Genomic DNA, 8,234 nt, shown 5'->3' on the forward strand with positions numbered 1-8,234 from the left:
ACATAAAAAAATTACCTTTAAATAGTGCATAATTAAACCATTTTCAATTCATAAACCCAGATTTCATTAATTATTCATCATTTTCCTGTAATACATTTTCCACTATTTTGTTTGAAATCTGAGTTTTTAGAACTTCTATCTAAAATATTTTAAATATTTTTTTTTCCTGCTCATCTACTAGATTTATGCCTTAAAGACAGGCTGCCTATTTTCAAGAAAATGCTTTGTATGTACTTTCAGGCATTGAGCTTTCACATTTTAGGGGAAGAATTTTATAAAAAGAAAAGCTAAGTACAGGTACTGAGACAACTGACTGATGTTTCTGCCTTAGATTGGAATAATAAAAGGTTAAGTGTAAAGTCTATGGTCATAAAACAAACCTGACTGTGGTATGACCAACAGACAAAATCGAGGCAGCTCCAAACGGGGAGAAGCAGCTTCTCCTCTCCTATGACCCGCACCTACTATGCCCCTCCCCCGCCCAAGTATACCTTTACCTCCGGAGACTAGGACAGGGTTTGGGTGCTGAGGCAGTGTGCTTAGAACGCATCTCACTGCAAGCAGCTGAAAACTGTTCCAAATTTAGCTTAATTTCTTTGCAGTGGTGCCTTTATACATTCTACAAAGAAGAAAAACACAAACCTGTTTTATCACATCAAAGGCTTATGGGGGGGGACGGGAGAGCTACATACGAACTTTAGAGAAAGGGAAAGATTAATATTCATATTCGCTCCTTGGGACCCCCCTTCTCCCTATCAGCCTGTCCCGCCCACCCCAACAACATGGATTTCTGATGTGAATTTTGATAAGTGAGGTTGAATATGCAAAGTGTCGGTCGTAAGCAGAGTTTCGGAACAAAAAGCTCCCTGTGGCTAGCAGAAGGAAAGCCGCACTTGTGGGACGCCCCACCTCGGGGTGCAGGTCTTGGGGCCGCGAAGGGCGGCTCCCCCGCCCGCCCGCCTGCGCTCCCGCCGGCCCAGAGCTTCTTCGGGGGAGCCCGCGCCCCAGCTAGCGGCATCCGCCGCCCCAAGTTACACCGATCCTTTTTTGTCAGATACGTGAACAAGGCTGTGTGTGGCTCAAGTCCGGAGACAAGTCGAAGCGCCCTCTCGCTCTCGTGGACCGCCACCTGGTGCGCATCTTGGTGCAAGATCCCCCTCCGGGCTCTTGGCCCTGGGAAGCCGCACGGAACCTCCCTGCTGGGCCTGGGTGGGGGTGGGAGTGAGGTGACGTATGAGTCTCCAAAAGCCGCCTGACTGACCTCAAGGCAGCAGGAGAAGTCACCTACGACCCGGACGATCTGTGGTTAAGGGCGCCGATGTGAAGGAGTCTCTATTCTGAGCAGAGAAAAAAGTTTCGCTTCTCCGGCAAACTAAAAGAGCCTCGACGAATACAGAAAGAAGTTAGTGGTTAACCAATTTGCTGCTAATATTTCATCGGTGGTGCTTTCTCCCCTTTAAAGTCTAACTCTTGGAAAAACAACATATTTTAAGCTTTCCATCCAAATATTGGTACTGGCAAATAGATAATCTGAGCGTCCCTTGCAAAGGACAGTGCCCTTTTTGTTTCACAGGTTGGCAATCAGAATTAATCCATGATAACACGAATTGCTTCAGAAATTTAGAGAAGATAGGAGAGTTGTAACTCTGACAGTAGCGAGGTGTGTATGTCTGTGTGTGTCCCTCTGTGTGTAATAGAAGTAGTAGTAGCAGCAGCATCGGTGCCCACCTCACTCTTTTCTACCTGCCCCCTCTCCCTATTGGGGAATGCTGGGTTTCAGCCTTACTGCCCAATGTGGTGTTCCTAGGGAATACGTTAAATGCCAGACAACCGTCCTGTCTCTTCTTAATACCTTGTTCTACAGCAAAAACTTCTTAACGTTGACTGCCTTTTTGACTCCCGGTACCTCTATACATAGGGTCCCTATGTGTCTGAACCGACTCAAGGGCACCTAAAAACAACCTCTAGTAGGATGGCGTCCCCCAGTCCAAAGATGTAAGCTAAAACGAAATCCTCAGGACCTCAGAGGATTACGTCATCTTTCAGTTCCCTACCTCACATGCCCCAAATAGGCCTTTAAATCCTAGAACAATTAAACACTTTCCTACCTCACAGTTTGTTGTCAGAAATCACACAACCTCATGAACACACGCTTTACTGGTAAATTTCAAATATAATAAGCAATTAAAATAAAAATAGTGTCTGCTATTTTAAATACTTCCCTGAGTATTTTAGAGTTACCAAAAAGAAAGGAAAAAAAAATGTTTTTTTTTAGGCAATTGATTGTATCTAGTTCTTTGTGAGGTTTCAAACTAGCACCTATGCAATCTCTAATATAGTTACTTCCAGGGACTCCAAATAACTCCAATAAAGTGAATGTCTAACTAATATTCATACAATTCTTATTGTACACTGTATTAAGTTTGCATCTGCTTCTTTTGGGGGAGGGATTTGCAGTCGTTCTTTCCCTAAATTGAAAATTGCTCAATAATTGAATTCGGTGAACTAAAATTAAACTGATTATTTTGTTTTAAGTAAAAATGCCATTTAATCTTCCATTCTTTATAATGTTAATAAAACTGACTATTCTTAGAATATATAAAGAAATGTAAATCTTGGCAAAATGAATTAAGGAAAAACTTTATTAATGATTACGTATTTTTTAAATGAAATAAAATCAGTTTACAGTCAATGTCTCATTTGAACTGTGTAACTTCTTCGGGTATTTATAACTGCTGAATCCCAGGGGGGGCAAACCATTTAGGATATAAGGGCGTATCTCTAAACTACCTCATGGAGCTCTTTTGCTCTAGAACACTATGGGATCTGGTAAATCATTAAAAAAAACTTTGCCATTATTGTCATTAAAAGTAGACTTTTAGTCTCTTCAGTATTATCACAAACAACCCAAGTATAGAAATTGCACTTATAAAGTTTTGCAAATTTTTCCTTTTTAAGAGAGCTAGTTAGATCTTTAGAACATGGCAAAAATCAAGATACAAATATATCTGGAGAAGGTGGAATAATGGAATTAAAGCAATGGAGACAAATGTAAAGTTGCAATTTAAGATTAAAAAAAATTCAATACAGGAAAGGAGAAATTAAGTTTATAAGTGTCCATATTAAAATCTGAGAATATTTTGAGTTTATGGCATGACTCGGTTGCTAAGGAAGCTAAAACAGGTTTAGGTTATATTATACTAACGGAAATGAAGCAGTCACACATCAAGAAAGATTCGTTCATCACTATACACTGTACTATGGGAAATCTAGAGAATTGAGAAGTGTTCTGTAAACTGTTTTTCAAGGGAGAAATGAATAATTCTGAGCTTTTGTAGTATACAGTGGCTGAGTCAAAAGGATTTAGAAACTTCATCATGTGAAGGAAAAATGTTTAAAGGAGCGAGTGATTTTTAGCTCAAAGAAGACATAGGAAAGAGTGATTAAATGTATTCAGATTTGATCCAATCACAGATTGGCTTGAGTAAGAAAACTGACAGCTTTAGGTATAAAGCAAGCTTCTTAACAATGAGAGTTCCCTGTGACAGAAGTAGATTGATTTTCTCTCTGACAGAAGTGGGCTGCATACCACTGGCAAGAGACATTAGAGAGGTAAAATTTGTGTTGGGCAGTGCCTCTTCCAAATCAAAGCTTCTAGATGATGTTCTTACTAGAACTTAGGAGAGCTTTACATCTCTGAAGCTTCCTTCATGAGAAATCTACAGGACTATTATTTTCAAAATTAGGGTTCATTTTCTCTAAGGAGAAAAAAAAATCACGTTTTACCATATTTTGCATTAATCATGAGCTGGAATTGAAGACTACATTTAGCAAGCAAGTGTTTTCTCAAATAATCACTGTATCATTCTGGCCTGCTTGTATTGCACTATATAAATAATCTTTGGATTACCTATTGACAGCAACTTCAGCTAAATGAATACACATAACTTCTATGATAATGTATATTTACGCAGTGAATATCTCTTTCATCAATAACATCAAGAGTGTAATAAAGTACAGACTCTGGATCCAGATTTGCTGGGTTTGAGTCCCACCCCTACCACCTGCCGTGTGATGCTGGGAAAGTTATTTAACCACTCTGTGATTCAGCGTCATCTTCTGTAAAGTAGATACGAAGAATAGAGTAGAAGTAAGTATAGAGTGAGTTAATATATCAAAAGCATTTAGGACAATGCCTAGTCATATAATAAGCACTATGTAGAAGTTATGATTTTTTTTAAATTCAGGATGGAAAAGTGTTTTAATAGAGATCGTAGGAGATTCTGAGATGTGTTTACTAGTTTATGGTAAGTGTGTTTGCCCCAAACTACTATTCAGTTAGGCTGTAAACATAGGTATTACCTCTAACCAAAAATGTCCAAGATTTTCATTAGTTAGGAGGCTGGATTCCTACTCTCAGCTATGCCATTAACTATCTTTGTAATTGTCTGTATAACCTAAAACGAATACAGTGAACTCATAAGGTCTCAGCTTCTCCTGTTAAAATATTTTCATTGTAAAACTGTGTATTTCAAAAAGATTATATTGAAGTTGTTTATTAAAATAAACATTACCAATTAAATTATTTGGTCTTTAGGAAACCTTCTGCTTCTTTGATTCTAATATTCTCCAAGAAATTGTTAGAAGTTCTACCTGATTTTCCAGCCATGACTGGATTTAGAGGACTTCCTAGTTCCCCGGAAGACCACAGAGAGCTCATTCTTTGGGGTTAGAACGGTTTGCACAGGAAATCATTGTCTTTATCAGTAGCCTTGTAAGGAAAGTGTTTACAAAGAGTTCTGCCAATATCTATTAAAACAACTTCACTCAGATTTAAGAAGTATTAGAATACGTGAAAAACTGTCAACAGGCAATGGAAGGCTAATACCTCTGTAGGTCAATCAAGTTTTTTTTTTTCCTTAACAACACAAATAAACAAATTAGTGTGCCCATTTATTAGGGACTTTGGTTTAAGTTATTGTTATTTTGTGGAGTCTCTGAGTGGTGCAGATGGTGAAGCCCTTAAATAGAATATAAGAATACTCTTTCCCTCTCTGTTCTCATTGGAAACTAACCCTTCCCGCTCCAAAACATCTTTTATCCCCTTTAATTCATTGCCATTGAGTTGATTCTGACTCATAGTAGAGTTGTTCATTGGGTCTAGGTTAATGCTTACCTTTAAAAATTCATTTATGTTTATGAAGATAATGAAATAAATGAGATTTTGTTCTCAACAGGAAAGATACCTTCAAATTTTAAACATTAAACAAAACCTAAGAAAGAAATCAAATCAAGGGACTAGCATCATTTCCTTTGTTTTCCCAGAGAGACAAAGAGCCACCATTTCCCTTTGAAGTACAAGGACTAGAAGCAGAGACTATGAGACAATCTAGCCAATTACTGCTGTGGAACCTAGTAGGTGGAAACATTTTATGGGTCTATTTTAGAGTACATACCATTGTTTACAGAGTTCTGGTGCTGATAGTTCAGCCTATTTTCTAGAAATATATCTTTGACTTGATCATATGAAACAAAAACTTAGCATGCTATGAGAAATGTATACCTTTAACATTTCCAAAGTATTGGGCACGCTTTCAGTTAAGGATGCTCAACGAGTATGTGTTTGCAGCGCTGAATCTTATTGCCATTTTAAGGCATGTCTAGAGAAGTCAGTTGTTAAAGATCTTTTTTAAAAATGCTTTTTTCATCATTTCACTAGGGACTTTAAATTATTTTATGGAAATCTTCCCTAAATAAGGTATGCAGAACTGATCTAACTGTAATCTGCTTAGAAAAATCTGGTTTGATTTTGGAAGATTGGCCTGGAAAGGTTTACTGTGTCACGTCATCATATAGGGTTGCTGTGAATTTTTTAATCATATCCAAAGCATTGAGCCCAGGGCTTCAAATATACTTTGTCACATTTGACCTCACAGTGCCCTATTAGTTGTATATCATAATCCTCATTCAATGGTGAGCAAACTGAGATTCAGGGAGTTTGACACTTGTCCAAGGTGACACAGCAGAGCCATGATTAGAACACAGGACAGTCAGATTGCAAAATACATGTTTCACTTTCCTCCATATGCCTTATAGCAAAATATGTACTTAGCAAAATGAGATTTGCTGTGCTTTTGACTTTGTTTTATTTTTATTACACTGAATTCTCCTAAGCACTGGTTTCATTTTGAGATTGACAGAAAATACATGGTTTGATTATTGTAAATTGTGCAGAGAGATATGAGAAACACATTCTTACTATGTCCCTTGTAATATTTTATTGCTACATGAATCTTCAATCTTCAATCTTAAATCCAGTGACTTGAGAGGAAACCTCAAATTCATGTTAAAGTCCAAAACAGTGAAATTAGGGTTTATTTCTTTGATTTGGAATATGTAGAGTTAAATACTTACTAATAGTTACACATTTATAGATATCGATAATCTAAATCACATTATTTTACAACTTCTCTTTCTCCAACACATGTATGTTTTCTTCCATAAAACAATGCCTTCGTTCATTTGATAAAAGAAATATGTTGGATATATTGGGTTAAATAAAATGTATTATTAAATTAAATTCATGCCTTTCTTTTGAAATTTTCAATGTTGCTACTACAAAATTTCAGTTACATATATGGGTCACATTATATTTCTATTGCACAATGCTGGCCTAAACACATTTTATGAGAGTCATAAAATAAGTTCAAAAGTTTTATTAAATCTTTTGTACGAGAATATTACTTTTCAGAAATTACAATATATATTTTTTTAAGTTTACATTTACTTACCTGATTACCACTTTGTAGATGCATTCAGGCCTCCATAAAGAAAGCATGGACTTGAAGTGATTTCTCTTCTCTCTTTTTGCAATGTAAATGTAGTTATAATAACACCTTCAAAAATGTAGGGATCCTATGCAGATTATACTCTCTTAGTTATGGTGTTGACAAAAACTATGGACTGCCAAAAGAATGAACAAATCTGTCTTAGAAGAAACTTAGCCAGGATGCTCCTTAGAAGCAAGAACAGCGAGAATTCATCTCACTTACTGTGGACTTGTTACCAGGAGGGACCAGTCTCTGGAGAAGGACATCATGCTTGGTAAAGCAGAGGGTCAATGAAAAAGAGGAAGACCCTCAATGAGATGAATTGACACAATGGCTGCAACAATGGGCTCAAATATAGCAACAGTTGTGAGAATGGCGCAGGACCAGGCAATGTTTTGTTCTGTTGTACATAGGGTCTTTATGAGTTGGAACCACCTCAGTGGCACCTAACAACAACATATATGGTAAAAAAAAAAAAAAAAAAAAAAAAAAAAACGAGCTTTGAAATATAAAGGGAACTTATCGTGTTAACTGAATTGGTTCAGTCTTCTTAAAAACTTCATGGAAGGGATCTGCGACTTGACAGCAACTGTTGGTGGTGTGGTAGTGGTCTTTCTGTAGCACTTGGCTCATCAAAACTGAGACGGTGAGTCGAAAAGAAGCCCTCACTCCCAATGCTAAGGCAGGCATTGCCAATCGATTTTGGCACTCTTGCATGCTGCTTGGTGCAGTCTTCCCTAATTGAGCTCAAATGAGACCTCATGATCACCTCATACAGGTGGCCATTCCAAATCTGCTATGCCTTAAAGTGTTGGGAGGGATATGGGTTAAAAATGAAAAGTATCACTTCAATTTTTGGCTTGGGAAAAATTCTGGCTCCTAGGAAAAGTAGGTGAACTGCATGATATTTGAAAGAGGCAGGGAGAAGGAGAATGATTGCCAGGCAGTGTCACATAAAGGTATTGTGTTGAGGATACACGTTTTAGAAGTTATAAACACACTACCTTTTGTTATCTTTCAAATGTATTATATTTATTTATGTACCTCTTATTGGCATCCATGTTTTATGTCTTGGATTAAAACTGGATTTATTACTGACAAAATAGTTTGCTAACTATGACTCCCATTATTAAAATCAATCTATGTCATAGTTCAAATCATGGCATCTGAAAAAGTAAAAGCTGTATAATATAGGCTACAAACCTGTAACCAAAAGACCTGGCAGTGTTTTGTTCGGTTGCACATAGGGTCACTATGAGTCAGAACTGACTCGATGGCACCTAACAACAATAACAACAACAACCTTTTGGCCAAGCTCTTAACCACAGTGCCACCAGGGCTCCATAGACTACAAGGTCGGTGATAATCCTATTTCTTACTACAGGTAACACAAAAGACTTCAAC

This window comes from Loxodonta africana, chromosome 4 (assembly GCF_030014295.1).
Source record: "Loxodonta africana isolate mLoxAfr1 chromosome 4, mLoxAfr1.hap2, whole genome shotgun sequence".
In the NCBI taxonomy this organism is placed as follows: domain Eukaryota; kingdom Metazoa; phylum Chordata; class Mammalia; order Proboscidea; family Elephantidae; genus Loxodonta; species Loxodonta africana.